The sequence below is a fragment of the Callithrix jacchus genome, chromosome 12, assembly GCF_049354715.1.
Source record: "Callithrix jacchus isolate 240 chromosome 12, calJac240_pri, whole genome shotgun sequence".
NCBI lineage: Eukaryota > Metazoa > Chordata > Mammalia > Primates > Cebidae > Callithrix > Callithrix jacchus.
In genome coordinates, this window is record NC_133513.1 from 91,097,081 (window position 1) to 91,112,444 (window position 15,364).

At 47.8% G+C, this 15,364-nt stretch overlaps 1 protein-coding gene across 1 annotated transcript in view; it reads right to left on the reverse strand.

The window, feature by feature from the left end:
* LOXL4 (lysyl oxidase like 4) overlaps positions 1-13,803 on the reverse strand; it is a 46,937-nt gene extending 33,134 nt beyond the window's left edge. The window contains exon 1 of the mRNA XM_054243229.2: positions 13,668-13,803. The gene's annotated coding sequence lies outside the window, so the exon portion shown is untranslated. The remainder of the gene's footprint in view (positions 1-13,667) is intronic.
* Positions 13,804-15,364: the final 1,561 nt, after the last annotated feature.

A 15,364-nucleotide genomic window follows, 5' to 3' on the forward strand; every position in this document is an offset into this window, starting at 1 on the left:
CCTGATACTTCCCTGGGTAGGATGAGTAGGAGTTCTTGTCACTATTTCTTACATGGCCTTCATTACCCCACAGGAAGAGAGTGGCCTCATTACCACTGGGTGGTAGTGAAGGTCCTGACTCTCCACTACCCCTTATCTGACACCATACTGGTGAGAAGAGTAAGGAGTGCCTTATTACTGCTGGGTAGGAGTGGAAATTAGGCTCCACTGATACTGTCAAGGGTATCAGTTGTGGGGAGAAGTTCATTACAGCCTGCTGGGAATGGAAGTCTCAGCTCCCTACTCAACCTTTTCTGATACCACCCTGGTGAAGGAACCGGGTGCCTATTACAGCTGAGAAAGAAGTCCAGACTCCCTGCCTGGGCTTTGCTGGTGTGTGTGTGTGTGTGTGTGTGTGTGTGTGTGTGATGGAAATAAGCCAGGAGGTGTAGACACCCGTGTGTGTGTGTGTGTGTATGTGTGTGTGTGTGTGTGTGTGTGTGTTGGCCAGGGGTGGGGTGGGGAACAGAGCCATAGTTTTCTCTGTGATGTCTGGCTGGAGTAAAGCAGTCATTGTCTGAACATGTTCTGTCTTGCTAAGCTGCCCCTTTAGTAATCTTTTAGCTGGAGAGAGCAGGTTTTCATTGGACCATTTTTTTCTTGTCTATGCACATTGGTGCAGCCAGCTTGCTTGCCTCTTCAGCAATAAGTCTAAGATATATATGAGGCAAAAAAACACCCAGAGAACTCACCATCATTCATTCCTTGGGCCCCAATGTCCCTAGCTGGGTTGCCTTATTCTCTCCACCTTTAAGGGTCTCCTTATGTTTATTTAACATATAATGCCCAAGAGTTTTAGTTGTATTAATACTTAAATTCCCACTTATTGGGAGAGACAGAAAAAAGTGTTTCTATTTCATCTTCCCAGAAGCAGAAATGTTTCCTCCTCTTTTATTTTCTGAGGAATTTATGTAGATTGGTATTATTGCTTCCTTAAATGTTCAGTAGAATTTTCTGGGAGTCTGAGGTTCATGGTTCTCATACACATTCTCCTCTGTGTGTCATCCTAGATCTTAGGGTCCATTTATTCCCTATCATGGTCCAGCATAAGAAACTAGTTAAAAATGGATCCATATCCTTTTCAGTTTTACCACTCTTAGAAATAAACCCTGTGCCTAATTTTCAGCACTCTCCCCCATGGCTGCAGGGATGAAAGTCTCTTTAAATGTTGCCAGGGAGGGCTTCCGGCTTTCATGGACTGCTCTGAGTTGGTAGTTGACTGAGCCTGTTATTTTCTTTCTGTAATATTTCTAGGACGATATTTTTAAAAAAATCATTCAATTCCGTTATCCTCGTTATTATCATTGCCACCCTAATATTCAAGTTCTAGAGTACTGCATGAACCAATATTTTCCCTTCTACCTGTATGTTATCCCAATACACCACTGGCAAGAGCCTTAACATTTGTGAGCTGCAATATAGTACAAAGGGCTTTAACACCCACCCTTACCACCATTAATGCAGTCATTTTGCTGTGTGAACCAGTAAATAATCCAGTTTCAGAATCCCATCCTGTGGTGCACTTCGGTGCCAATGGAATGAGTTTGGGTTCTCCTGAAGGCAGTGCCTGAGATAAGGACTAGTATGCAAATGAGTTACATGGTGGAACATTCCAGAAGGCAGAAGTAAAGGACAAAGAAGAATGATAGCAGCAAGGGAGAAAAGCCAATAGATGTGTTATTGAGCTGGTTACCATAGTGAGTAATTGGGGAATCTATCTACTAGGGACTCTCTTTGAAGGGATGCAACTACAAGTTTTCCCAAAAGGATGTGAGGCTGGGACATTTATCTCCCAATTCTTTCTCCATTTGTGTCCTCTATTGTGGAGGGTTGCCTTTGGGGCATTAGCTACCTAGCGGGATACAGCATGGAGCATAAACAGCATCTGCTGGACTTCCATGCTGCAAGTGTGGAGTCTGGATGCAATGACAGCCATGCCCATGGTCCTTCAGCTACAGTGTAGTTTGAGCTTGTGGTATGGCCCCAATATCGTGCCTAGGTTTATCCTAACCTAACTCTAACTCTGTTGGTCTCTTAGTCAACCAGGCTTCTCCAGTGCTGGCTCTCCTATAAGATGCAGCCGCTTTTTGGGAGTTTTGATGTCCTGTCTGGCTCTCATGAGGGTTCGGGGAGAGACGGGGTAGGCAGAGGCTGTTCAGCTGTATCAGAGGGCTGAACAGTGGCCCCAAATAAAATATGCCTAAGTCCTAACTCCTAGAATCTGTGACGGTGACCTTATTTGGTGAAAGGGTCTTTGCAGAAACAATGAAGGAACTTGAAATCAGTTCTTCCTGGTGTTAGAATGGACCCTAAATCCAATGACTGTATCTTTATAAGAGAAAGGGGAGAGGGATTTGAGACGCATGGACAGAGGTTGGAATGATGCTGCCACAAGACAAGGAGCTCCTAAAGCCACCAGAAGCTGGGAGAAGCTGGGAAGGGTTTCCCTGGAGCCTTCGGAGGGAGCATGGCTCTGCTGACACCTTGATTTTGGACCTCTGGCCTCCGTACGCTGAGAGAATAAACTTCTGTTTCAAGCCACACAGAGTATAGTAATTTGTTATTGTGGTTCTAGGAAACTAATGCATAAGCCGCAGGCTGAAACTTCTGCTGTGAGAGAGCCAAGTACCCCAAAGCTGGAGCAGCTGCCCCGTCGCTGTGTTACCGCTGGTGGCTGGGAAATGGCCACTCCTGTGGTCAGCCATCTGCTGACCTCCTGGGTCTCACCCCACTACAGCTGGAACTTGGCCATATCTGAGGTCTTTAAATCCATTCAGTGTTCTGTCCTGTGTGATGCCTCCACTAAAGTGGCTTAGTTGCCCAGGCCCTGCCTGGTCAGAGACATGGATGCAGCCTCACTACCCATCACCCCTCAGATCTCTCCTAGCAGGACCTTGTGGTGATATGGATCAGAGCTTGTGTTGCTTGGAAACGATAGACATCGACTTTGCTTAATTTAAACAAAAAAGGAAGTTATCAGAGGGATATAGGAAAAGCAGAACAATCCAATCTGGTAAAGGCAGGGCAGTGGCCCAGGAGACCTGGTTATTAGCCAGAATGAGAGAGTAGTTGAGCCAGGTTGCTGCCAGTAAAACGGCCTGACTGGGCCAGATGAGGTTCTGTGCCAGGCCTCTGGGGGAGCAGGGATGCAGGTGGTAAGGGGACACTTTGGGAGTCTGACCAAGTCCCTGAATGGGGGGAGGTTCCTCAAAGTGGTACCAAGAAAAGGAGAAAGGACTCTGAGCAGAAAAAAACAGCGCACAGGCCAGGGACAAGCACCTGTCCTTACCGCTCCTCTCCTTGCCCTGATTACTCCCTTGCAATCACTACCACTTTCCACTTGGTTCCTCGGAAGGACTAGGGAGAAGCCAGATTGTTTTTTCTAACATTAGAGGATACCTCGAGTCAGCAGTGAGCGATAATTAGACTGTGATCGTTCTATTTAAGCACTTCACTTAATCAATTACAATCTCCTATGCTGTCTCCTAGTATAGATTATAGAGTCCCTCATTCTGAAAATCATAAAGCTCCCTCCTGGGATGCTGGCACCGTGACTCTCAGGGACGTGTGAACACCCCGTGCTGAAGCAGACCTTTCCATGCAGCTGCTTGAGATCCTTTTTCATCTTAATTGTTTCTGAAGACAGGATAGAATAGCAGCTCCTTCCATTCCTAATCTGAATCTAAGAGGGACAGGCAGCCCAGTTAATGGGGCATACAGTGCTCCCAGGTGAGAAGGACGGGGTTGGCTGCTCCAGACGCCCTCTCAGAGGAGACACAGGACACGGCCTACAGATTGGCTGTGACCACCTGTGAGGACAATAACTGGGGAGAGGTGACCCTGGACAGACACCAAGCCACCTCACCCACCATAGTCATCATGGCGGGAAACAGTGGCTCAGGCCAGGACAGGGTGCAAGTTGGCAGGAAGGACCTAGAGCTGCCTCAGGTCTCAGCAGTGTGGAAAAGGGAGAAAGGGCTGGAGGTCGAAGACAAGGTTGCAGTGGTTTTCAATCTGGCTGCACATTGAAAAAGACCCATGCCTCGGTGGGTTAGGAAGAGCAAGCTAGTTGCAGAAACTGGAGATACCAGAGTAGGGAGAATAACTGGGAGATTATCCCAGGTGTATTAGCCAGGGTTCTCCTGAGAGACAAATCCAATAGAAACTCTCTCTATCTACACACACACACAAACACACACGCACACATGCACACATGCACACACACATACACTCATATATGAGAGGGGATTTCTTAGTGAAATTGGCTCACACGGTTTGAAGGCTGAGAAGTGCTGCGGTGGGCTGCCTGCAAGCTGGAGACCCTGGGACGCTGTAGTGTGGCTCAGTCTCAGAACCAGGGGAGCTGAGGGTGTCATTCTCAGTCTGAGGCTGATGACCTGAGAAACTGGGGGCTGCTGGCGTAAGTCCTGAGTCCCAAGGCCTGACAGTCCGGATTCCTGACATCCAAGGGCAGGAGACGAAGAGCGTCACAGGTCCAGGAGAAAGAGAGGAAATCATCTTTCCTCTGTCCTTTTTTGTTCTACTCAGGCCCCCAGCTGATTAGATGGTGCCCACCTACATTGAGGGCAGAGCCTCCCACTCAGTCCACCCACTCACATGCTAGTCTCCTCTGGAAACAGTCACAGACACATCCAGAAGTGATTCCTTAGCAGCTTTCTAGAGAGAACTTAATTCTTGAAGTTAACCATCGTGCCAGGTATGAAGTGATCAGCACCCGCCATTGAGGTGTAGGCAGGTTGGTAGAGGTGGTAATGTTTGAGCTAATGGCCTGGTAGCTGTTTAAAGGCTTTGTATTGACATATGGGCGGTGAGCAGAGCTGCCTACCCTCCCCTGATCAATCCCAGGGCTGTCTGCCTCCTCTCAGCACCTAGTCCTGTGCCTGTGCCTGGGAAGTGCTTGATAAATTATGAATGAACCCAAGGACCCGGGCAAAGAAATATGGTTCATTACTAGGAAAAAAGGAAATTTAAACGTAACTCAGTAGAGGAGTGATTAAATAACCCATGGTATAGCCCTGGTTTGGAACATGAAGCAACAAAGAGAAATGATGAGAAGCAATCCCATTATTGGGTGTAGACCCAGGAATATAAACTGTTCTACCATAAAGACACATGAACACATATGTTCACCAAAGCACTATTCACAATAGTAAAGTCATGGGATCAACCTAAATGCCCATAAGTGGTAGACTGGTTAAAGAAAATGTGGTACATATATGGAATACTGCACAGCCACAAAAAGGAATGAGATCACGTCCTTTGCGTCAACATGGATGGAGCTGGAGGACTTTATCCTAAGTGAACTATCACAGGAACAGAAAACTGAATACTGCATGTTTAGTGGGAGCTGAACATCAAGTGCATATGGACACGAAGAAGGGAATAACAAGGCCGGGCGTGGTGGCTCACGCTTGTAATCCTAGCACTTTGGGAGGACGAGGCGGGTGGATCACCTGAGGTCGGGAGTTCTAGACCAGCCTGACCAACATGGAGAAACCCCGTCTCCACTAAAAATATGAAATTAGCCAGACGCAGTGGTGGGCATCTGTAATCCCAGCTACTTGGGAGGCTGAGGCAGGAGAATCGCTGGCACCCAGGAGACAGAAGTTGCAGTGATCGAGATTGCACCATTGCACTCCAGCCTGGGCAACAAGAGCAAAACTCATTCTCAAAAAAAAAAAAAAAAAAGGGGGAAAAACAGACACTGGGACCTACGTGAGGTGGAAGAGGAGAGTGAGGATCAAAAAACTACCTGTGGGGACTATGCTTATTACCTGAGTGGCAAAATCATCTACACCAAAGCCCCAGGACATGAAATTTACCTGTATAACAAATGTGCACATGCATTCTTGAACCTAAAATAAAAGTGAAAATAAAAAATAAATTGAGAGAAAGAATAAGAAAGACATGAAATCATTTCCAGACATAAAGTTAAAAAAGTAAGTTCCTCGCCAATGTGAGTCGTAGGATGCAATTTGTGTAAACAATGAAAAGCTCAAATTATATGAGTATGCAAGTGTGTTTTTGTTTTGTTTTGAGATGGAGTCTTGCTCTTGTTGCCCAGGCTGGAGTGCAGTGGCACGGTCTCGGCTCACCGCAACCTCCACCTCCCGGGTTCAAGCGATTCTTCTGCCTCAGCCTCCCAAGTAGCTGGGATTACTCAGCCCGCCACCACACACAGCTAATTTTTGTGTTTTTAGTAGAGACGCAATTTCACGATGTTGCCCATGCTGGTCTTGATCTCCTGACCTCAGGTGATCTACCCACCTTGGCCTCCCAAAGTGCTGGGATTACAGGCGTGAGCCACCGCACCCAGACTGCAAATGCATTTTTAAATGTATGGAAGGATGTGCAACCAATGATTGACAGAGGTTTCCTCCAAGGAAGGAAGGGAGATGGGAAAGGAGGACGTTCACTTTGTGTGCTTTAAGTTTTGCTTTCTGTTCTACCTTTAAAAAAAAAAAAACTAACATGCATTCCTTTATTACCTTTATAATTAAGACAACTTTTAAAAATTAGAAATATAGTCAGCCCTCTGGGCCTGTGAGTTCTGCATCCTCAGATTCAAACAAATGTAGATCAAAAATATTTGGGAAAAAATGATTTTAAAAATACAGTAAGAAATAATATATATAAAAATACAGTATAACAACTATTTATGTAGCATTTACTTTGCATTAAGAATTATAAGAAATTTAAAGATGATTTAAACCAAGCTTGTTCAACCCACGGCCCACAGGCCTCATGTGGCCCAGGATGACTTTGAATGTGTCCCAACAAAAATTAGTAAGCTTTCTTAAAACATTATGAGATTATTTTGCTATTTTTTTTCTTTTAGCTCATCAGCTATCATTAGTGTTAGTGTATTTTACATGTGGCCCAAGACTATTCTTCTTCTTCCAGTGCAGCCCAGGGAAACCAAAAGATTGGACACCTCTGATTTAAAGTAAACAGGAGGATGTGCCTAGGTTATATGAAAATAGTACAGTATTTTACATCAGGGGCGTGAGCACCTGTGGATTTTGGTGTCCTTGAGGGGCCCAGAACCAGTCCACAGATCTGAGGAATGCCTGCATAGTTACGGGATGGGTTTGAGGAGGCCACGATACTCAATTTTGTTGTGTAGTTGAGGAAAGAGTGGTGGCTGACTATGCGTGAGCTGGAGGGGGCTGAGATGATGATACCTCCCATTGTAGGGAGTCTCAAACCCCAGTGTGCACCAGAATGAGCATTAAGTGGCTGCTTAAATGCAGATTTCTCAGCTGCACTGATGCAAGATGTCAGTGTGTGTGAGGCATCTGCATTTCAGCCAGCTTTCCGTGATCCTGACACTGGTGGACGCTTGAAGCTCTCCTGTGACAACCCACTGCTTCCTTCCCTGGGCTCAGCAGCCAGACAACTGGCCACCAGCCTTGCTAGGTACCTAGGCAGGAAGTCCCCTAGGCAGGGGACTTCCCCTTCAGCTACATCTAATCTGAGGGGGGAGGGGCTGGTGTGTGCTGTGGGGACAGCCCCGCCTTCGGAGTGTGTGGTCAGTGGGGTAAACACCATCCTTTTTCACCGCTCTGTGCCGTGAGCTGGTGCCACTGCTCTCCTCGGGATCTTCATTTATTGAGGGACAAAGGTAACAATTTAAGCTTCCCTGGGCCGTTCTTAAAAGACACCGGAGCTGCCCAAATCATCCATTCCAAATTCATTTGGAATTCTAAGCAAGTAGGGCAAACTGGCATTAATTAAATATTTAATTCATGTCCATTAAGACTAGAATATTGGTTTTCATTCAAATTTATGGCCTGGTTGTATTTTTTATAGCTGCCCATATATTGCATGTAGGTTATTGGTGCCCTTCCCATAGTGAAGTATTCAGAGTATTTATGCCCATTTTATAGGACTTGGAGCATAACTTGAGTATTTTAAGTGGTTTGGAGACATACAGTATTTGCTTTATGATGTTGTTGGTCACATCAGTGATAAATTTGCTGTTGAGTCACCACTGATCAGGCCAGTAACCACCAATTACAACCCTGTGCCTGTGGGAAAAGATGGGCTGCTTTACAGCAATCTAGTTCATTATTCAATCTTCAGGAACCTGCTGAGATTCAAATGTGAGTCCATTCACACATCTACAAGGCAGGGGATAGGGGTTGAAGGGCCCTTTACCTCACATGGCCAAGGCAAGGTCCAGAAGCAGACTTCTGCAATTTCAAACATGAGTTTTGAGAGTCCCTTGAAGAGTTACAGAGGGGACTTCCTCCAGAGTCCTGCTCATGAGTTACAGAGAGTCTCTGCAGAGCAGAGTGACTGACCTATCTGTGTGGGTGGGAGAGGAAAGCAGAGGCCTCCCTTGCTTTCATTCAGCCTCCTGGAGGCTCTGGCCCTGGCCCTTCCACCTTCCAGGAGAGATTCTTCGATGAGCAATGGGGAGCTCTAGACTTCCGGTCTCCAACAGTCAACTGAACAGATGCTAAAGTCGGTGTGGGTTCAGGGGTGAAAATGGGGCCTGAACCGACCCTTCTTTTCTGGTAACTCTTGTTTCCAGGAAATTGATGTGGCATAGCTTTCAATTTCCAGAATGGATTAAGCAGGAACATAAGAGCCGGGAGAGAGCTTAGAGATGAGGGCCAACGTTCTTCTTTGAAGATTTTTTAAAAAGAGAGAAAAAAACCTAGCAACATACAAATGGAACTAATTTTTCCTGCAAACATACCATGTACCAGACCTACACTAAGGGCTGTGCAGGCGTGGCCTCATTTAGCCCTCAGAATAGGCTGCTGAGGGAGGCATTCTTACTACTCCCATTTACAGATGGGAGAGGTGAGGCCCGGTGAGGTTGAGTGGTTGATCCATGGTTACCCAGCCAGAAAAGTGACTCAGCTTTAAACTAGGTCATCCTGATTCACAGCCCATGCTCTCAACCTTATGCTCTGGGGAATTCATTGTTTAGTTGGGGAGTGGAAATTTGGATCCTGAAGATCTCAGAGAGACGAGGAGGAGCAGAAGGCACAGAAATGGTCCAGAGGAAAGTTCAGAGACACAACCACAAACATATTTGGCCACTTTTGCCAGAATGGATCTCTGTCCTCTGGATCAGATCTGTTCCTGGCCCCACACGTCTGAGAACAGCTCCCACACTACTAGAAACTTCTCTGTTGTTAAGCAAAGCATTATTGGATTTTCACATGTTTACAAAGTATCTTTGCCTCAATATTCTGGAGTTCCTCCTTCCACATGGCTTGGAAACAGGGTGGGTGCATCCTAAACCTTCATTTAGAGCTTCTTCTGATGCTTACCACAAGCCCGGATCACGTGACAATTGAAACACTGCAAATTGTGACCTTATCAAACCTAGATAGGTCCCAGTAAACACTTGAGGTTTGGAGCAGGAGAGTAACCAGCCCACAGGCACCCAGCAGAGCCTTAACTAAGACCCAGTTCTCCAGGGACCTGCCCCGTCTCTCCTCCCAAAGTTCACATCCCACCATGCCCACCTGGAGCTTCAACTTGAGGCGCTTTCAGCCCTAAAACACCTGGCATTTTGGGACAGCCACAACTGGCTCACAGTCACTCCGGTCCACCATGTATTTCATTTCTGGACTTTGTTTTTATTTCAGTTCATTGCATCACCACCCTTCACCTTGGCGGGAAGATGACTTTGTTTTCAAATAAAAGTCAAAAAGAAAGGGTATCTGTCGCTGACGAGAACGCAAAATTGTAAAACCACTCGGGAAGAGTTTGGCAATCTCTTATAAAACTAAACACACACTTACCATAGCATCCAGCTCATGCCTAGGTATTTGCCCTGAAGAAATAAAAAACTTTTGTTCACACAAAAATCTGTACATGAATGTTTATAGCAGCTCTATTCACAACGGCCAAAAACAAAAACAAAAACCCACCTTGAAACAGAACAAATGTCTTTCAACAGGTGAATAGATAAGCCACGGCACGCTCCTGCAATGGAATGCCGCTCAGCAACGCAAGGAACAGACTTAGCAATACAGGCAGCGAACAACACGGTGCATCTCAGAGGCGCTACATGGAATAGAAGAAGCCCGTTGCAAAGGCTACGGACTCGATGATTCCTTTATAAAGCATCCTGGACACGACAAAACCATGGTGATGGAGGACAGAGAAGTGGTTGCCAAAGTTATGGGTTAGGGGAGAGTGTGACAAGAAAAGGCAGCACGAGATGTTGGGGGTGACGGAGTTGCCTGTACTCCTGAATTGTGGTGGTGGGTATGTGAATCTATACATGTATTAAAACTCGTGGAACTCTATAGCAAAATTAAAAACGAAAAAGGAAGAGCTCCATTTCTGCTGAAACAATCCACCTCTGACAGCACAGGAAGAGGGATTTCATGTGGGGGAGGGTGGTTCTTGGCCAGTCTCTGAGGACCCTGCCTTTCTACCCTCCAGACCAGCAGGACAAACCCCAGTCTAAGGTTCTGGCTCCAGCAGGGACATCCATCACTGGCAGATTTCCCAGTGCTTGGAGGGATGTCCACCTGGCTGATAGTCCGCCTCCACCTCTCTGTGGAGCTGGAGGGCAGAAGGCTACCAGTTCCAAGACTTTCTCTGGACGCCTTTGGGAGTCGCCCAGAGGCCCTGGGGCTCCTTTTCCTCTGGATTCTGGGGAGCAGCCAGATAGCTCCAGGTGACAGAGGTGTCACTCACACATGGTTGTTCCTTTGAGCTATGTTCCACTCCTTAGAACAGACAAAGGAAGTCTACCTTCCACTTCCACCCCCCAAGTCATACACATGTCCAGAGGAACCAACCAGCAATCACTCCATGCTGCTACTACTGGGAAAAGTCTTCCAGAATCAAATTAGCCTGCATTGGATAACCCAGGAGCCCAGGCATGCAGACATGAATAACCTGAAGATTCCAGGAAGAGAAACCGGAGGGCAATCAGCTGCCAGGGTGATGGCACCGAGGTTGGCAGTGCCTTCTGACCCTGTCTGAACAAGAACATATGTCTGCAGCTGGGAGCTCTGTGGATGCCCTGGCACCACAGGGTCATATCAGGAGGAGAAAAGGCCAGGTGATGGCTTTAACCATATGTGGTCCCAAGGGGGTGGTCCTCAGAGTGGCAGCTTGTGGCACAAGTGACTGGCAAGGCCTTGGTCTAGAGCTGGGCGATCCTGGGCAGGCTGGGGCTGCCAGCTTCAAACTGCTAGTACTTTTCCCCACTTACTCATCAGACTCAAAAACAACTCCGCCCACTTGTGGTGAGCGCTGCCCTGCATTTTTCACCTTTGGGCTATCATTCCAAGGAAGAAAGACCAGCCCAGAGGAAAGTTTTGGCCAAGTTCAAAGGGAAAGGCTTGAGGAATGGAAAGTCCTCTGAAACCTTGCTTAGATGGTGACTGCCTGACCCAGATTTTGCCTTTTCAAAAATATGCTTGGAGCTCAAAGGCCCGGGTGTCATGCAGACATGGGCGTGACAGAGTCACAGGGAAAACATATCAACCAAAGCACAGCTGGATGCTCACTCAGAGAAACCTCAAACCTGAGCGTTGGGCAGGACTCCAAAGGTCAGCCTGGCTGTCAGTTGTTTCTGCAGAGGCTTCTGGGGACACCCACAGAGGTGAGGCTTGAGCCCACCCAGTGTCCCTGGCTGGGTCTTCTCTTGGGACCAGCTCCTGTCTAAACATAAGACTCCTCTCTCCTGTCCCCATCTCCTGGGTGTCTGATTTCCCATCCTCTGGCATGGATGCTGAGACCCAGGAGGTGACTCCAGGAAGCACGTAGTGTGGCAACTCCACTGGGGGACATTTCTGCCACCTGGTCTATGTTGACAGGTGCTTTCCTGACTTGATACTTGGACAGGGATGGAGCTAGAGAAAACGAGACAATGCAAATATGTACGTGTGTCCTCCACCCATGCCCCAACACACACACACTTTACTGGCATCTCTATGACAAGAAAAAAATCTCCCTCCCTTTCTCTTTCTAGCAGGGCAAGTGGGTTTGACCCAGTAAGGACAGTATCTGGTCTCATTCTCATCTGCTTCGAGGAGTTAATTTCTCACTGTTCCCCGTGCCCCAGCAGGAAGGAAGACGGGGAGGAAATGCTGAGACTGACAGGGGTGAATCTCTAGGCTCGCCTTTTCTGGTTCCCAGTCTCCAGAGTCTGGTTGTTCAGCCCTGAATTACTTGGGCACCAGCTAGTGCTTGGTACCATGACAAGCTTGGGAGTCACCCCAACCCCAGTGACCTAGGGCCCCTGCAGTTCCAAGATTCTCAGTCATGTCAAGGCAATCTTTATTTTATTATTTATTTAATAAATAACAAATAATGTCACCCAGGCTTAAGTGCAGTGGCGCACAATCACTGCTCACTGCAGCCTCAGCTCTGGGCTCAAGCGATCCTCCTACTTCAGCCCCCTGAGTAGTTGAGACTCTAGGTGCATGCTACTACACCTGGCTAACTTTTAATTTTTTCGTAGAGATGGGATCTCACAAAAAATGTTCCCCAGGCTGGTCTCAAACTCCTAGATTCAAGTGATCCTCCTGCCTTGGCCTCCCAGACGGCTGGGATTACAGGCATCAGCCGCTGTCCCTGGCCAAAGCAAAGTCTAGCCTCTTAGCTTCCACCCCTGGGCCTCTCTAGTTCTCCCTCACCTGCTGTGGCCCCTGGCTGTAAAGCACACTTCCAGATAGTGTCTCTCGCCCGACTCACACATTCCCTTTGCCAGCGCTTTGCTAATAGGTGCTGCCAGTCGAGAGGCCAGAAGGAGGCAAGAGACAGGAGGAGGGAGCTGGGCCTGGCTCCTTCCTGATTTGCTTCTGTTCCTGGCAACTTTACCCAGTGGTGGTTCTCCATCCTGGCAGCAGGAGTCACTTCCAGTTTCTAGCTTTTTATTTTTTTTTCCACACACTTCTAGAATCAGCCTCACTGTCCCCCTCAGATATACTAGCCAGGCAGCACCCACTTCTTGGAAGGCTGGGTCCCAGTCCCTCCTCCATTGCAAGCATCCGCTCCTCCCAGCTTATAGGTTCTAATAACCCCTCCCTCCCCTTTGTTCCTGCGCTCGGGGTGCTAGCTGCTTTTTGCAGTTATTCATTCTGTTACCTCAATGTGTCCCTGACTTTTTTTTTTTTTTTCCCTTTTCAGCCACCCAATACAGGTTTAACCAATTCTCCAGATTAAATTCTCTCTTAAAATAACTGCTCTGGGTTCTGTTTTCCATTCAGACACTGACTGACACAGACCCCACGGCTGGCAAACAGGCTGTGTGAGGAAGCTGTAATTTACCATCTGTTTTTCCTTCTTCAAAGGACTAGGTGGCTTCCAGCTTACCCAGTTACTGCACTGCCTTGAGGCCATTCCAGCCCAAAGCAAAAAACCCTGAAACCTTGGTCAGCCTGTGTAACTTGATCATGGACAAAGTTATGGTTCCTTTCTGTCCTTAGGATTGGTGAGTCCTTTTTGCAGGTTTCCTTGAGAACCCTGCAGGAGAGGGAGGAAGGGCATGGTGGGAGCGATTGGCCTTGGGTCTCCTTAGGCCTGTAGAACCCTCTGCTCCCCAAATGGCTACAAGGCACCCCTCCAGGCTCCCAGTCTCCACAGCTCCCTCCCAGTGTCCTGCCCCTGGTGCTTACCTCTCTCCTCCTAACTGGTTACCAGGGGATGATCTCCATGGTTCTGAGTAGGCATCATCCCTGCAGGGCCCAGACTGGAGTACAGAGGAGATCCCAGCACACGCAGCTGTTAGGGTTGAGCTTTTCCCAGCTGAATGGCAACATCTCTCACAGAGCCTCAGGGCTGGAAGAGAACCCAGAGATCAACTATCCCCACCCTGCCATTCTACTGACGAAACCAGAGCCTACAGAGGTTAGGCAGCTTGTCTAAGGTTACACAGCCTGCAGAGACAAGTCTATGGCTAAGCCCCAAACCTCTGTCTCCAGAGAGCTCCCAGCTCTTCGCAGAAGCCATAGCCTTTATGTCCCTGCAGGCCAGCAGAGGTCAACTTGTTTCTGCCCAGCTTCCTCTTTCCCGAAGAGCGGGGAGAGTGCTCTGCTTCCCCTGACTTAGCTCTGAGCTTCCTCTGAATTCCCTGATCCCTGGAGCTCTTTCTTATCTTGATTTCTGGTCCAGTTCCTGATTCTCTGCCTGTCCTAACTGCCCTTCCTGACCCAGCCCCAAAGGCTTTCTGCCCCTCTTAGGGGATTGGGCTCTCACTTTCCCCTCACCAGTGGACCTTAGCAGTCAGTCCTGGCTGTTGGGTTATGTGAACAGTGGCTTCATGTAGGGTGCACCCCTGGAATCACGGGCAAGTCCCTGCCCCACTGCCCCATGGCATTGATTTAGCCACCTCTCATGAAAATCCTGTTTTTCTGAAATTGCAGGCCTGTAAGTACCATCTTCTGAGCATTCTTGGGAAGGTGGGGCAACATCCTTAAAAGTCCAGACATGATTACTCGATTGATCAGCCCAGGTTACTCCCCACACAGCCTTTTTCTCTGGCGAGTTTGTCTGTGCAAAAGAAAGGAAAGACATTGTATCCCTTTGAATGGTGAAAGCAGAGCCCGTTCTGAGAAATCACCTCTGAAGCTGTCACCCCAGGCACGACATAACAGAACCTCAATTTATGTTTGTGGCGTGAGGTGGCTTGCTTTAGTTCAGGGGCCCTTGTTTCTGATGTAAATCAAAATCACCTGGGAAGCTGTTTAAAAATAAGTTCTTGTCCCCACCTCTGAACTTTGAAAATGGAGCCCCTGTGGGTGGGGGGGTCTAAGGATCTGTATATTTAAAACACTCTATGGAGGATTCTGCTGCTCAGCTAAGTTGAGAAGCCCTGCCTAGACAGATAAGAGAGAATACAGGAAGGCCGCTAGCACATTTTGGTAGAAAAAAAGCCTGCAGCGAAGGGTCTGAAGTGCGTGGAGAATGAGGTTATACGGTTAAAACTTCAGAGGCTGAACGTTTGTCCTAGAATCTGCTATGTGGGGACAGATTCTGGGCTCATCTCTCTTTGCATGGTTAGTCTTTCTTGGTCAGGGGTGTCTCCTTCAGGGTCATGTCACCTTTGGGACATAGACTGAGAAACCAGGAGATGTGTCACTCTGGTATCCTGCCCTGCCAGGGATACTGGGTGACCCGGACTGCACACACCTTTGGGGATGTCTATGCAAATACGATGTCTTCAGCGTTTCTCCTCATGGCCCCCATGCAGCGAGAGTTATTGAATGGCATTGGTAGGTCCCACTTTGACAGGGACCATTAGCTTTTTATTCTGCATCATCTGATGACAAGAAAAACACTTCAAAAAATATGTGACTGAAGCATCTTTGCCGCT